We start from the raw sequence: 17,343 nt of genomic DNA on the forward strand, positions 1-17,343 counted from the left end.
TGAACTCCCTGAAATAATAAAATATTCAGGTATGGTCATTAGCCAGTTTGCCGATGACTCCGGCACATGGCGAATGGGGTCCAACTTGAAAGACCTGAAAATAAGAGCACAAAAAGGTCTGGACTCCATTTGGAATTGGTCCATAGATTGGGGCTTCAAAATTTCAACAACAAAAACTGTAGGCATGCTGTTTGGCAACAATCCAAGGCAAACCGTGGACGTATTTTTAGGAGGTCAAAAGATCATCTTTGAAAAAGTTGTACGTTTTTTAGGCCTTTACCTTGACCCACGTCTTTCATTTGTACAACATTTTAAGATCATAAAAGAAAGATGTGAAAAGGACTTAAATCTAATGAGAATGTTATGTGGAACAGATTTTGGGTCAGACAAACACAGTCTATTGGTCATATATAAGTCCTTAATACGTTCAAAAATAGACTATGGTGCTCAAGTCTATGCTAATGCCTCGCCAAACAGTCTTAAGATCTTGGAAAATATACAAAATAAAGCCCTTCGAATAGCTCTGAGAGCCCTTCCCTGTACCCCTGCATGCATGCTCGAGGAAGAGGCGGGGATACTTCCCTTGGCCCTGCGGAGGAGACAACAAATCATAAACTTCTGGGCTAGGGTACAGTCCCGGAAAATAGGTAACCCTGTAAGTGACCTCTTTGGGACCGGCTTCTTCATCAAGGCAAAATATGACAAGGGTAAACATAGAGCGATGCCTTTTGGCGCTTACACCCAAAGCATTGTTGAGGAGGCTGGGCTCAAAGATGTAAGTGTGGCAGACCTGAGGCCGTCTAAGGTTCCTCCGTGGACCCTCCAGGACCCTTCAGTTGACATTTCTATCTCTAAAAAATTAACGAAATCAGACTTGCCGCACCTCGTCAAAGCTGAAACTCTCTCTCATATTGATCAAAATTATGCCGAGCATTTAAAAATTTACACAGATGGATCTAAAAACCCAGAAACCGGCATAGTTGCATGTGTCTTTTATATTCCATCCAAAAATATCAAAAATATTAAAAGACTCAGCAACCATCTCTCCATATTTTCGGCTGAACTTTTGGCAATTAAAGATGCACTGGACTGGGTTATCAGTAACAAGCCCATACATACTGCTATCCTCTCAGACTCGCTATCATCATTGCAGTCTATACAAAACAGAGGTAGCAGCTCCAGACCTGATTTGATAAAAGACATTTTGGAACAAAATGATAAGTGTCTGGAGAAAAACTTAAAGGTTACCATGGTATGGGTCCCAGCTCATGTCGGCCTGAAGGGGAATGAAGTGGTTGACGGGCTTGCAAAGGAGGGCCTCAGGCGTGTGGAGGTGAATGATCCGGTCCCTCTTGCACCCACAGAGGTCTATTCACTAGCCCGCCGGCACGTCATAAATAAATGGCGGTCGGCGAGGACACCTAAAACATACATTAATACATTTGATAGGACCTCTGTGAGTCTCCAGCCTCCAAATAAATATTCTAATTTCTTTAGAATTGATAAATGCATAACGAGGCTGAGACTGGGCACATCACTTCTCCCAGGAAGTGCTGGGAAATATATTCTCAAAAGTGATCCGAACTGTGCTCGGTGTGGAGTGACCTGTGACACTTCCCACATTCTGTTACACTGTGACACTTACAGGGGCCAGAGGGCAGAACTTAGGGCAGCCCTAACTTTTTCTGGTTTGGATTATAATATAAACAATATTCTAAACCCCAGCAAGGCTGCCCAAAGGTCTGTCTTCAGGTCACTTGCCAAATTCCTGGTTGACTGCCAGATAACCGACAAAATTTAGACATAATATACAATGTGTTGTATATCATAATATACGAATATGTTACATTATTTTTAATTATATTTTTATTTATAAAGGTCGGTTGTCTGGAAGCTGTCGGCACTTTTAATTAATTGCCCCATAACTGGATTTAGCATTCTCTATTAAATACTGTCAGGAACAGTCTAATTTAATATGTTGTTCATTTTTTGAACATCATATATAATCTAAGCTATTATTTACATTTTTAATTTATATTTTATCTTATTTAATTATTAATGTTACCCCTTTTACCGGCAGCTTTATCCTACCCAGGTCAGGTGTCGGGAAGGTTCCGTTCAGTACCCCAAGACTCCTAGAATAAATAACATTTAATTATCTATCATAAATTGAAAAACTAAGTGAATAATACAAGGCCTAGCCAAATATTCTTAGTAACAAATTATACAGGTTGGAAATTAGTAACAAAACTTTGACCAACCACAACTAAATCTTAAAAGCTTAATTAAATAGTAGCCTTACAATTTTGTTAACTATAATCTTTATAGTATTCACCGTGGGAAACACATTCCAACGGTCACGTGATTTTCATTGATCAAGTTTGTTTATACTCTCGATCGTGAGAAATACCTATCGATCAGTAGTATATATCGTAGTCATATAATTGTGCACACTCTGACCCGTATAAATACTACTAGTGGTGTGTGTTTTATTTAACAATCATTGTGACTTTAACGGTAAAATTACCCTTCGATAGTCCGTCTGTTTAATCCTCCGCCATTGAGTGAATTTGTCACGTGACACTTTCCTCCCACATGGTATCTCCTTCAATGGAGAGTATTCAAGTAGCCTAAATCATGGCACCCGGCGAACTCGTTCTTTTCTCTATCCCGGGGTGGGAAAAATAGTCATACTGAACGGAGCCACCCCTGTAGAATAGCACAAGCATTCACATTTAATTCCTTTTTTATTTTTCAAGCATTAAACCCCATACATTTATGGGAAGAAGGGCTTCGGGGAGTTTGTTTATATGTTGCTTTAATAATTCACCAGCCGTTGTATATTATAAATTTACCGTTCCTCCGGGGTGAGAATCCTTTTTATGTAAATAATGTATATAACATTTTAAATTATTATATAATATTTTAACAGTGGCCCTGAAAAGGATCGTTTTCTTTCTTATAGTTAGTAAAGTCTTTGTTTATGCCAGTACTAAACTACCATCCGGAAACGGCTCTAATATAAATAGCGATATTTTAAATACACCCTGGAGGATCAACCAATCTATATTTTATTTCATAATTTAATCAATCCTTGGCAACGCTTTCACATATTGTAACACCATAGGATGGAGTCTTAAGCTGGGAATTGTTATATTCTCCATCCTGGTTTGCCTGGTTACACAGCGATACTAGTCCAAAAAAAAGAAAAAAGAAAAAAAAGAAAAAAAAAAGAACAACAATAACAGTTGGACACTTATATATACATGTATAACACACTTTTCTTTATCTTATTTTTTTTTTATTTTTTATTGAATATCGCTGTTGTATTATAAACAAGGAAAAAAACAACAACAGAATTTACTCAAAGGAGAAAGAAAAAAAAGAAAAAGAAAAAAGGAAAAAAATCCAGGCAAACGCACTGAGGCATAGTCCTCAGTGCAAACCAGCATATACCGCCCCCATCTCTGGTGGGGGTGGTTTAGGAAACTAACTAGTGAGAAATCTGTCATTTAAAAAAATAAATAAAATTTCTCACTAGCTAGTTGTTATAATGCCAAGGATACGTTGTATATATAAACAATTATTATTGTAAAGAATTTTAAAATTTAGACATCTTTTTTTTTATTATTATTTATAAAAATGTAGGCTGAACCTAAAATGATTGTATATGATGTATTTGAAGTGTTTGATTTTAATGCGTATGTGATAGATATTATTTAAATATTGAATTTTTAACCAGAGATTTATACATACTGTGTAGGAATATTTTTATATATACAGTCCAAAGCACCCACGCTACGATTAAAGACGAGATGTTTTAAATGTTATTAAATCTGTGGAAATACTGTAAAACGTAGCGTGCTCGCCGAATGGGTATAACCCGATGGCGAGGGTAAATAAGCTCACCCCCCCCCCCCAGAACTTTACACTCTGAAATCATTATACCCCCCAAAACAAAGTTTGGGGGGGGGGTATACTGGAATCGGGTTGTCCGTCTGTCCGTCTGTCTGTCTGTCTGTCTGTCCGTCTGTCCGTCCGTCTTTTTTTGTCCGGGATTCATCTTTGTCGTTATTGAACGAATCTTTTTCAAACTTTCAAATATTAATGACCATGATGTAAACCTGTGCCTCCGTGGATTTGGTCAGAATCGCATGATCCTGAGTGGAGTTGTGGCCCCTTAATGAGTTAAATTGGGCAAAATTAGCTTTGTCCGGGATTCATCTTTGTCGTTATTGAACGAATCTTTTTCAAACTTTCAAATATTATTGACCATGATGTAAACCTGTGCCTCCGTGGATTTGGTCAGAATCGCATGATCCTGAGTGGAGTTGTGGCCCCTTAATGAGTTAAATTGGGCAAAATTAGTTTGTCCGGGATTCATCTTTGTCGTTATTGAACAAATCTTTTTCAAACTTTCAAATATTAATGACCATGATGTAAACCTGTGCCTCCGTGGATTTGGTCAGAGTCGCATGATCCTGAGTGGAGTTGTGGCCCCTTAATGAGTTAAATTGGGCAAAATTAGCTTTGTCCAGGATTCTTCTTTGAAGCTATTGAGCAAATCTTTTTCAAACTTTCAAATATTAATGGCCATGATGTAAACCTTTGCCTCCATGAATTTGGTGGGAGTCACATGATCCTGAGTGGAGTTGTGGCCCCTTAATGAGTTAAATTGGGTAAAATTAGTTTTGTTCGTCCTACTCCTTCGTCATTTTTGAATGAATCTTTTTCAAACTTTTAGCCATGGTGAGAACATTTGCCCCTGTGATTGTGGTTGGAATCACATGATCATGTCTCCAATTATGGCCCCTGAATAAGTTAAAATAGGCAAAAATTATACAGCTTTGTCTAGTTGTTACTAAAAATAGAAAAACGGTTTCCGGACGATAACTCATGAAAGGCTAGACAGATTTGAACAATTTTTGGTACACAGGCGTAACATCAGAAGATACAGGTCAAGTTCGATATTGGGGCTGGTGGGGCCAAGGTCAAGGTCATTGTTACTAAAAATAGAAAAACAGTTTTCGGACAATAACTCATGAAAGGCTAGACAGATTTGAACAATTTTTGGTACACAGGTGTAACATCAGAAGATACAGTTTGGTACACAGGTGTAACATCAGAAGATATAGGTCAAGTTCGATATTGGGGCTGGTGGGGCCAAGGTCAAGGTCACTGTTACTAAAAATAGAAAAACGGTTTCCGGACGATAACTCATGAAAGGCCTGACAGATTTGAACAATTTTTGGTACACAGGTGTAACATCAGAAGATACAGCTCAAGTTCGATATTGGGGCTGGTGGGGCCAAAGTCAAGGTCACTGTTACTAAAAATAGAAAAACGGTTTCCGGATGATAAATCATGAAAGGCTTACAGATTTGAACAATTTTTGGTACACAGGTGTAACATTAGAAGATACAGGTCAAGTTTGATATTGGGGCTGGTGGGACCAAGGTCAAGGTCACGGTTACTAAAAATAGAAAAACGGTTTCCGGACGATAACTCATGAAAGGCTAGACAGATTTGAACAATTTTTGGTACACAGGTGTAACATCAGAAGATACAGCTCAAGTTCGATATTGGGGCTGGTGGGGCCAAAGTCAAGGTCACTGTTACTAAAAATAGAAAAACAGTTTCCGGACGATAACTCATGAAAGGCTAGTTTTTCTTGTCAGCAGTGTAACTTCTAAATTACTCAACATATTTAAATAAAACAGTACATGCATGATAAAAAAAAAGATGCAGTTTGCAGTAACCTTGGAGTTGTGGCCTCTTTTCAAAGGAATGGTTTGCCATTCCTGTGTCCAGGCGGCATTTGGGGGTATTCGTCACTACTGTGACAGCTCTAGTTAATGATGGATGAGTTTCCTTGTGCTATATGTGCTGTTGACTGTAGTAGTGATCAATGCATACATTGTTCTAATTGTAGGAATTGGGTTCATGCTAAATGTTCTGAATTGTCCGAGCAAGACCTTAAGTCTTGGAGTGCCAAAAACCTCAAATTTGTTTTTAAATCGTGTGCATATAGTGGATTATCATAGGTAAGTAAGGTAAGTACCTGTTATATTGAAGGAGTAGACATATAGAGTGTCTTCTCATTCATTTTGTTATTTTTGTTATTGCAATTATATATCTAAATATATGCCATTAGAAGAAAATTTTATCATATGATGTAAATGTTAATTGGTAAAACACCATTTTTTTTATAATTTTTGGCTACAATGCGTATAATCATTATATATACAAGATTATTTAAAAATAAATGCATTAGAAGGCGTCTTTCCGTAACTTTCATGCGTATTTCGGTAATTTTATACGTCTTTCGGTAAATAATCGTATTTCGGTAAGTCCAGGGACCCGTTTACATTGACCTAAGACGAACTTTGATCTATTTACATAGTTAATACTGATTTTTGGCTCGACCAAAAATGAAAAGATGGATGAACTAAGTGATATGACATTAGATCAGTTCAATTTGTGATCCATTCATGCATTGAAGGTATATTTAGCCAAACGAAAGCAGTCAATAAATGGCAACTTCGAAGAGCTTGCTGCGAGGTAACTTGAATTTGATTATTTATGCATATTTTGGATAATACAAACAGTCAAGTTACCCTTAGCGGAACAGTATGGAAACAATGCTGTGCATTGAACAAACGTTTTACATTCTGAGATTGCAACGTTTGCAGTTGAAAAGAAAAATATTTCCTCTTTTGATTGACATAAAATAATTCAATTTCAGTGCAGAAACAGATTAACTGACCGTTGTTTGCATGTACGAGTAAATGGGGCATTAGCGAATCAAATTTACCAATAACGGATCACGTGACATTCCGATATTGGGGGTTCTCTCAAGCGATATTTTAGCTGTCAAAACTGACAATCAGTTTGTTTATCTTTTCTGTTAAATATATTTAGTCCCTCTTTTATGCATTTTATAGGTGATATCATGATAGGATGCTTATTTGGTGGTCTGTATCACGTCAAGTCCGTAGAGATCGCTTTTATGTATTTAAAGATATCCGATTTGTTAAATAATTTCAACAAATTTCAAGCTGAAAACACTCAGGTCCAGTTAATTTTGAGAGCTTTTGGACTTTTTATAACTGTATAAATTTTTCAAAATGGATATGAATAATAACTGTGTATGCATACATGTGCTAGTAAATCTGTGAACTGTTTATGAATAGGATTTACTAATTCTATACATAGAATAAACTCATTCTGATTGAGATCATTTATTTTCATTTAAAAATAATTTGACAATGATTGAGGATAACAGAATCATAAAATTACAGTAAATCACATCATAATCAAGAATTAAATCACAGACATTTTATAAAGTAAAATACGAACAAATATATATAAACACATAACAAGTTGACTAGAAATTTTGACCAGCTAGCCTGAGCTAGGTGTTGATATTATGGTACTAACCTATGCAATGATATGAGGTAATAGGTTAAAAGCTGTTAGAAATAGTATGAGGTAAATCTATTTCTTAAACCTGAACAAAATACACAGACATCACAAAAACTGGAGTGAACAAGATTGATGGCAAGATGCAACAATTTGAATCAAAATTCAAGCTACTTTGAGTATAAAACATTGAACAACTAAACAAAACCACAACCCATATAAAGTACTTATTACAATCAAAATTGTAATTTGGAGATTCTTTGATCAATAACATCAAGCAGTTCTATTGCAGGTGAGAAATAATGAGCAACAAATTATCACTAGATTTGTTGAAAACAAAACTATGCCAATTAAATTCTAAATCATACATGTGATAACGTCCCGGACGTCCGTGATTGTCCCGGAAATCGTATCTCTGTCACGGAGTCACGGAGGGTGCATGTTTGTCCCGGAAAGTCATAAAAAAAGAAGAAAAAAAAATAATCTCGGAATCGGAATCGATTATCTTAATTTTACCAATGTAAGTCAGCTATTTTGCCTGTCCGGGACACTGGTCGTAAAACACAGGACATGTTGACACTAATCCGTTAATTGGTACGCGTGTCGTCGAGGTCATCGTCAATCACCCGATAATTGATCTATCGGCCTATTGTTGTGCTTAACGAGTGGGGGAGGGTTCTTGTATACAAATTCATTGTTTTCATATGGATTTGTTTGGTCTTATGAATGATAGCTTTTAATTGATGAATTGATATTTTTCACACATTTTACCAACAAACGAGCATGAAGGTAAGTTCAAAGAAAGTGACAAAATTAGTAAAAAAAACAAAATTAAAACACGGAAAACATCCCATATTCCTTTCAAATTTCAAAGTCGATACGTCGTTATACTTTAAACAACTTATGCGTCCATAAGGAATTTTAGTGTTTTGACCTTTTTTCCGAACTATCGTGTGTATTTTTACGCCGAAATAAAACTGACGAAATGGGGTTTACAGGTGGTTATATGGCGTGAGACCACAGTTATTTTTACTATATGTTTCATATAGACACTAACCTGGCTTTTGACTTTATACACACCCAAATTGAAAAACAAGGACATGGCATCTCTAGAACAATTCAAGACACAAAATATAATCACAAGAAAACACCATGTTGACCATTGACCCGACTGTCAAAATTGAGTTCAAATACATAACCCTTCCGCCAGGGAGTCAATCGGCTACAAACAACTAATTTTCAGACTTCCACAAGCTATGATTTTTCCAATATTTACATTGAAAACTATCAATTTCTGCAATAGAGTGTCAAATTCAGTCAAGTTCTCTGCAAAAAGAACATTTTTTGCTTCTTTTTCATTCAATTTTAATAAAATATTGATACTTGAACACAAGCACTCTTTGTTTCTGTATTCACATCCGGATCTTGGTCAACGGGGGGGCAGATAACTGTGGTCTTGAGCCTATTTAAGCAACATTTTTTCAGAAACAGACTTCAAAACTCCTATAGTTCAGCTTCAGGCTATATGCAACACATACTGAAAGTTTGGCAATGATATATCAAACACTAAATGAATGAGACAAGTATTAGCACCTGTGGTATTTTCATAAAAAGCAGAAACAGCCATTTCCCTCAAATGTTAAGCCGCAAACCTTTGAAGAGCCATTATTTCCTGATGCATTGGAATAATTTGACCAAGTAAAGTTTTCCTTGTAGCTTTTAATGGTGTCTATAGAACAGCACCACAAAACTGGCCTGCCTACTCTTTTAAGATTTTTAAACTTAAAGATTCATGACAACTGCTAGTGTTTTCATGTATGAGGTGGCTACATGATGTAGAAAATGCAGAGATAGCATTATTATGCCCATTTTTAAAAAAAATTTACTTTAAGAATCTGTTTTGAAGGCTAGATTTGGCATTAAATTCAGAGTACAGCACTTCACTATTGTCTATAAGATGCTTATTTACACCTGATTTGCTATAAATCTCACTCATTGGAATCATTTACACACAAACAAGCACTACAGAGTTGACTAACATCTTCATTCTTCTGAAATATTGGATTCAGAGCTGCATCTCCTGGATTCAGATTGCAGGACTACCGCCTGGGGAAAAGGCCGCAGCTAACTGGAGCTTATTGGCACATCATGATCTGCAAGCAAGACACAAAAGCAATGTTTTACACAAATAAAACTATCTGCCACTACTGTTAAAGTTTGAAAAAGGCCTGTAAACACTCATTTGAGGCATACACAACCTTTAACATAGTCATAAATGTGATAAATATGCAGAAAAGTTCATGAATTCAAAGATTTTCAGGACAAATTTAATAGAATATATAGTCTTTTGGACATTTTGCAATCAGTTTTTAACAAATCAAAGGTAAACCTCATCTTATTGAGTACCCAGATGCATTTTGCAAGCATTCAAACCAGACATGCTTAGAATTTCTTCTTACTTGGAGATGGTATTCCTTTCTTGAAAATCCTTGCCGAGAGCCGGTATGGAAAACCACAGAGACCACAGTTTTACCAGCACTGGTTCTTGTCCTTGAAAATTCCTCTGTGGCTACAGCAACCAGGCTGGCTATTAAAATAAGCAATAAATTAGGGTTTTTAAAACATTTATACTGTATTAAGGTTGTGTTTTTTAATGCATTAAGGGAAAAGGCTCTATTCTTTATGAAAGCTGCTCACTTTTTATTTATTTTGCCTTGAGAAATGTCAAGTTTTTCAATGAATAAATTGAATAAATGAATGAATTAATGAATATATATGAATGATTGATAGAATGAATTAATGAATTAATGAAAGGTGGCATTATTTCTTTAAAATTGGGATCTCATTGTGTTGCTGTGATTGTTAAAGTATATGTTTTCTTGTCCATAAGCTGAAAATCATATGCACACTAAATAAAACATCATTCTGCATCCTATGTGCAGTAAGTTTTGTTTAATTGCTTATAGAATTTGCAATTATTGTAATGTTTGCTTAAAAGAGCAAACAAAATGTGTGAATAGATGCACAATACAGACCAAAGACTGATACAAGTCAGCAGTTTCATTAGAAAATAATATTATTATCAAAGCCACATCAGAAATGATTGACAACATGAAAGAAATTCATTTAGGAATGGAACAAACAGTCTCAATGGGCTTTTATGACCAAACTGTCTCACTTTGTACTTCAGTTTGGATACCATTTTCTAATATATTATCTTGAAGTACTTACAAATTACAGCATGTTGGCAAACACCAAGTACAGCTTGGCCTCTGGTGGGCAGCTTGGTGGGGGGGGGGGGGGTCTTCAACAGACAGTTCCTCCTGGGTCTGCTTCCTATGTTAAAAAAATCCCTCCATTTATACTTTGGAATTGAAAGTGAGGCTTTCATTCATTAGTTACCATCATTTGGAACTATTTCCAAACATTAAATTGAAAGTGAAAGTAGTTTTTTTTAAAAATGTCAAAAATATATAAGAAAATTATATATTATTAATTTATATTATGTAATATAAGATTTTCACATTTCATACTCAAACACCAATATTCTATGGCTAAGCACTGTCAACTGGCCAAATTTCAACCAGATAGCTGTATAAATTAAGAATTTATAACAATTTAAAATAGGCCACCCCTCCAAAAGCTTCCTCTATATCAAAGCAACATTTTTTCAGAAACAGACTTCAAAACTCCTATAGTTCAGCTTCAGGCTATATGCAACACATACTGAAAGTTTGGCAATGATATATCAAACACTAAATGAATGAGACAAGTATTAGCACCTGTGGTATTTTCATAAAAAGCAGAAACAGCCATTTCCCTCAAATGTTAAGCCGCAAACCTTTGAAGAGCCATTATTTCCTGATGCATTGGAATAATTTGACCAAGTAAAGTTTTCCTTGTAGCTTTTAATGGTGTCTATAGAACAGCACCACAAAACTGGCCTGCCTACTCTTTTAAGATTTTTTCTAAGCAAAATAAGGTTTTTCCACTTCATCGGCTTAGTGTTTTATATAAAAAATGACATAGAGCCCAACTGAAATGCCTCAACTTGTCAAAATTTTGCTTTTCTGGTCCACTTATATACAAAGGTAACAGAACTGTTCAGTTTAACACAAGAAATTTAGTGATAATGTGTTAATAGACAGTCTAAACAACACTATATGCCAAATTGTTGGCTTCCGGGACAAATGGCGCAACAAAGGAAATGGCAAAAAACACACCAAAACTTAAAGATTCATGACAACTGCTAGTGTTTTCATGTATGAGGTGGCTACATGATGTAGAAAATGCAGAGATAGCATTATTATGCCCATTTTTAAAAAAAATTTACTTTAAGAATCTGTTTTGAAGGCTAGATTTGGCATTAAATTCAGAGTACAGCACTTCACTATTGTCTATAAGATGCTTATTTACACCTGATTTGCTATAAATCTCACTCATTGGAATCATTTACACACAAACAAGCACTACAGAGTTGACTAACATCTTCATTCTTCTGAAATATTGGATTCAGAGCTGCATCTCCTGGATTCAGATTGCAGGACTACCGCCTGGGGAAAAGGCCGCAGCTAACTGGAGCTTATTGGCACATCATGATCTGCAAGCAAGACACAAAAGCAATGTTTTACACAAATAAAACTATCTGCCACTACTGTTAAAGTTTGAAAAAGGCCTGTAAACACTCATTTGAGGCATACACAACCTTTAACATAGTCATAAATGTGATAAATATGCAGAAAAGTTCATGAATTCAAAGATTTTCAGGACAAATTTAATAGAATATATAGTCTTTTGGACATTTTGCAATCAGTTTTTAACAAATCAAAGGTAAACCTCATCTTATTGAGTACCCAGATGCATTTTGCAAGCATTCAAACCAGACATGCTTAGAATTTCTTCTTACTTGGAGATGGTATTCCTTTCTTGAAAATCCTTGCCGAGAGCCGGTATGGAAAACCACAGAGACCACAGTTTTACCAGCACTGGTTCTTGTCCTTGAAAATTCCTCTGTGGCTACAGCAACCAGGCTGGCTATTAAAATAAGCAATAAATTAGGGTTTTTAAAACATTTATACTGTATTAAGGTTGTGTTTTTTAATGCATTAAGGGAAAAGGCTCTATTCTTTATGAAAGCTGCTCACTTTTTATTTATTTTGCCTTGAGAAATGTCAAGTTTTTCAATGAATAAATTGAATAAATGAATGAATTAATGAATATATATGAATGATTGATAGAATGAATTAATGAATTAATGAAAGGTGGCATTATTTCTTTAAAATTGGGATCTCATTGTGTTGCTGTGATTGTTAAAGTATATGTTTTCTTGTCCATAAGCTGAAAATCATATGCACACTAAATAAAACATCATTCTGCATCCTATGTGCAGTAAGTTTTGTTTAATTGCTTATAGAATTTGCAATTATTGTAATGTTTGCTTAAAAGAGCAAACAAAATGTGTGAATAGATGCACAATACAGACCAAAGACTGATACAAGTCAGCAGTTTCATTAGAAAATAATATTATTATCAAAGCCACATCAGAAATGATTGACAACATGAAAGAAATTCATTTAGGAATGGAACAAACAGTCTCAATGGGCTTTTATGACCAAACTGTCTCACTTTGTACTTCAGTTTGGATACCATTTTCTAATATATTATCTTGAAGTACTTACAAATTACAGCATGTTGGCAAACACCAAGTACAGCTTGGCCTCTGGTGGGCAGCTTGGTGGGGGGGGGGGGGGTCTTCAACAGACAGTTCCTCCTGGGTCTGCTTCCTATGTTAAAAAAATCCCTCCATTTATACTTTGGAATTGAAAGTGAGGCTTTCATTCATTAGTTACCATCATTTGGAACTATTTCCAAACATTAAATTGAAAGTGAAAGTAGTTTTTTTTAAAAATGTCAAAAATATATAAGAAAATTATATATTATTAATTTATATTATGTAATATAAGATTTTCACATTTCATACTCAAACACCAATATTCTATGGCTAAGCACTGTCAACTGGCCAAATTTCAACCAGATAGCTGTATAAATTAAGAATTTATAACAATTTAAAATAGGCCACCCCTCCAAAAGCTTCCTCTATATCAAAGCAACATTTTTTCAGAAACAGACTTCAAAACTCCTATAGTTCAGCTTCAGGCTATATGCAACACATACTGAAAGTTTGGCAATGATATATCAAACACTAAATGAATGAGACAAGTATTAGCACCTGTGGTATTTTCATAAAAAGCAGAAACAGCCATTTCCCTCAAATGTTAAGCCGCAAACCTTTGAAGAGCCATTATTTCCTGATGCATTGGAATAATTTGACCAAGTAAAGTTTTCCTTGTAGCTTTTAATGGTGTCTATAGAACAGCACCACAAAACTGGCCTGCCTACTCTTTTAAGATTTTTTCTAAGCAAAATAAGGTTTTTCCACTTCATCGGCTTAGTGTTTTATATAAAAAATGACATAGAGCCCAACTGAAATGCCTCAACTTGTCAAAATTTTGCTTTTCTGGTCCACTTATATACAAAGGTAACAGAACTGTTCAGTTTAACACAAGAAATTTAGTGATAATGTGTTAATAGACAGTCTAAACAACACTATATGCCAAATTGTTGGCTTCCGGGACAAATGGCGCAACAAAGGAAATGGCAAAAAACACACCAAAACTTAAAGATTCATGACAACTGCTAGTGTTTTCATGTATGAGGTGGCTACATGATGTAGAAAATGCAGAGATAGCATTATTATGCCCATTTTTAAAAAAAAATTACTTTAAGAATCTGTTTTGAAGGCTAGATTTGGCATTAAATTCAGAGTACAGCACTTCACTATTGTCTATAAGATGCTTATTTACACCTGATTTGCTATAAATCTCACTCATTGGAATCATTTACACACAAACAAGCACTACAGAGTTGACTAACATCTTCATTCTTCTGAAATATTGGATTCAGAGCTGCATCTCCTGGATTCAGATTGCAGGACTACCGCCTGGGGAAAAGGCCGCAGCTAACTGGAGCTTATTGGCACATCATGATCTGCAAGCAAGACACAAAAGCAATGTTTTACACAAATAAAACTATCTGCCACTACTGTTAAAGTTTGAAAAAGGCCTGTAAACACTCATTTGAGGCATACACAACCTTTAACATAGTCATAAATGTGATAAATATGCAGAAAAGTTCATGAATTCAAAGATTTTCAGGACAAATTTAATAGAATATATAGTCTTTTGGACATTTTGCAATCAGTTTTTAACAAATCAAAGGTAAACCTCATCTTATTGAGTACCCAGATGCATTTTGCAAGCATTCAAACCAGACATGCTTAGAATTTCTTCTTACTTGGAGATGGTATTCCTTTCTTGAAAATCCTTGCCGAGAGCCGGTATGGAAAACCACAGAGACCACAGTTTTACCAGCACTGGTTCTTGTCCTTGAAAATTCCTCTGTGGCTACAGCAACCAGGCTGGCTATTAAAATAAGCAATAAATTAGGGTTTTTAAAACATTTATACTGTATTAAGGTTGTGTTTTTTAATGCATTAAGGGAAAAGGCTCTATTCTTTATGAAAGCTGCTCACTTTTTATTTATTTTGCCTTGAGAAATGTCAAGTTTTTCAATGAATAAATTGAATAAATGAATGAATTAATGAATATATATGAATGATTGATAGAATGAATTAATGAATTAATGAAAGGTGGCATTATTTCTTTAAAATTGGGATCTCATTGTGTTGCTGTGATTGTTAAAGTATATGTTTTCTTGTCCATAAGCTGAAAATCATATGCACACTAAATAAAACATCATTCTGCATCCTATGTGCAGTAAGTTTTGTTTAATTGCTTATAGAATTTGCAATTATTGTAATGTTTGCTTAAAAGAGCAAACAAAATGTGTGAATAGATGCACAATACAGACCAAAGACTGATACAAGTCAGCAGTTTCATTAGAAAATAATATTATTATCAAAGCCACATCAGAAATGATTGACAACATGAAAGAAATTCATTTAGGAATGGAACAAACAGTCTCAATGGGCTTTTATGACCAAACTGTCTCACTTTGTACTTCAGTTTGGATACCATTTTCTAATATATTATCTTGAAGTACTTACAAATTACAGCATGTTGGCAAACACCAAGTACAGCTTGGCCTCTGGTGGGCAGCTTGGTGGGGGGGGGGGGGGGTCTTCAACAGACAGTTCCTCCTGGGTCTGCTTCCTATGTTAAAAAAATCCCTCCATTTATACTTTGGAATTGAAAGTGAGGCTTTCATTCATTAGTTACCATCATTTGGAACTATTTCCAAACATTAAATTGAAAGTGAAAGTAGTTTTTTTTTAAAATGTCAAAAATATATAAGAAAATTATATATTATTAATTTATATTATGTAATATAAGATTTGATTTTCACATTTCATACTCAAACACCAATATTCTATGGCTAAGCACTGTCAACTGGCCAAATTTCAACCAGATAGCTGTATAAATTAAGAATTTATAACAATTTAAAATAGGCCACTCCTCCAAAAGCTTCCTCTATATCAAAGCAACATTTTTTCAGAAACAGACTTCAAAACTCCTATAGTTCAGCTTCAGGCTATATGCAACACATACTGAAAGTTTGGCAATGATATATCAAACACTAAATGAATGAGACAAGTATTAGCACCTGTGGTATTTTCATAAAAAGCAGAAACAGCCATTTCCCTCAAATGTTAAGCCGCAAACCTTTGAAGAGCCATTATTTCCTGATGCATTGGAATAATTTGACCAAGTAAAGTTTTCCTTGTAGCTTTTAATGGTGTCTATAGAACAGCACCACAAAACTGGCCTGCCTACTCTTTTAAGATTTTTTCTAAGCAAAATAAGGTTTTTCCACTTCATCGGCTTAGTGTTTTATATAAAAAATGACATAGAGCCCAACTGAAATGCCTCAACTTGTCAAAATTTTGCTTTTCTGGTCCACTTATATACAAAGGTAACAGAACTGTTCAGTTTAACACAAGAAATTTAGTGATAATGTGTTAATAGACAGTCTAAACAACACTATATGCCAAATTGTTGGCTTCCGGGACAAATGGCGCAACAAAGGAAATGGCAAAAAACACACCAAAACTTAAAGATTCATGACAACTGCTAGTGTTTTCATGTATGAGGTGGCTACATGATGTAGAAAATGCAGAGATAGCATTATTATGCCCATTTTTAAAAAAAATTTACTTTAAGAATCTGTTTTGAAGGCTAGATTTGGCATTAAATTCAGAGTACAGCACTTCACTATTGTCTATAAGATGCTTATTTACACCTGATTTGCTATAAATCTCACTCATTGGAATCATTTACACACAAACAAGCACTACAGAGTTGACTAACATCTTCATTCTTCTGAAATATTGGATTCAGAGCTGCATCTCCTGGATTCAGATTGCAGGACTACCGCCTGGGGAAAAGGCCGCAGCTAACTGGAGCTTATTGGCACATCATGATCTGCAAGCAAGACACAAAAGCAATGTTTTACACAAATAAAACTATCTGCCACTACTGTTAAAGTTTGAAAAAGGCCTGTAAACACTCATTTGAGGCATACACAACCTTTAACATAGTCATAAATGTGATAAATATGCAGAAAAGTTCATGAATTCAAAGATTTTCAGGACAAATTTAATAGAATATATAGTCTTTTGGACATTTTGCAATCAGTTTTTAACAAATCAAAGGTAAACCTCATCTTATTGAGTACCCAGATGCATTTTGCAAGCATTCAAACCAGACATGCTTAGAATTTCTTCTTACTTGGAGATGGTATTCCTTTCTTGAAAATCCTTGCCGAGAGCCGGTATGGAAAACCACAGAGACCACAGTTTTACCAGCACTGGTTCTTGTCCTTGAAAATTCCTGTGGCTACAGC

General features: G+C 35.1%; 3 long non-coding RNA genes across 3 annotated transcripts; all 3 read right to left on the bottom strand.

Moving 5' to 3' along the window:
• Positions 1-7,252: 7,252 nt before the first annotated feature.
• On the bottom strand, positions 7,253-10,723 carry LOC128243845 (uncharacterized). Its single transcript, XR_008262914.1, has 3 exons — positions 10,654-10,723; positions 9,882-10,009; positions 7,253-9,575 (listed from the first exon to the last, which is right to left on the bottom strand). It is a non-coding gene; the product is annotated as an uncharacterized LOC128243845 (long non-coding RNA).
• LOC128243844 (uncharacterized) lies at positions 10,722-13,170 on the bottom strand. Its single transcript, XR_008262913.1, has 4 exons — positions 13,101-13,170; positions 12,329-12,456; positions 11,909-12,022; positions 10,722-10,758 (listed from the first exon to the last, which is right to left on the bottom strand). It is a non-coding gene; the product is annotated as an uncharacterized LOC128243844 (long non-coding RNA).
• Positions 13,169-17,343, bottom strand: LOC128243843 (uncharacterized). Its single transcript, XR_008262912.1, has 6 exons — positions 17,229-17,343; positions 16,809-16,922; positions 15,548-15,653; positions 14,776-14,903; positions 14,356-14,469; positions 13,169-13,205 (listed from the first exon to the last, which is right to left on the bottom strand). It is a non-coding gene; the product is annotated as an uncharacterized LOC128243843 (long non-coding RNA).

This window comes from Mya arenaria, chromosome 8 (genome assembly GCF_026914265.1).
Source record: "Mya arenaria isolate MELC-2E11 chromosome 8, ASM2691426v1".
NCBI lineage: Eukaryota > Metazoa > Mollusca > Bivalvia > Myida > Myidae > Mya > Mya arenaria.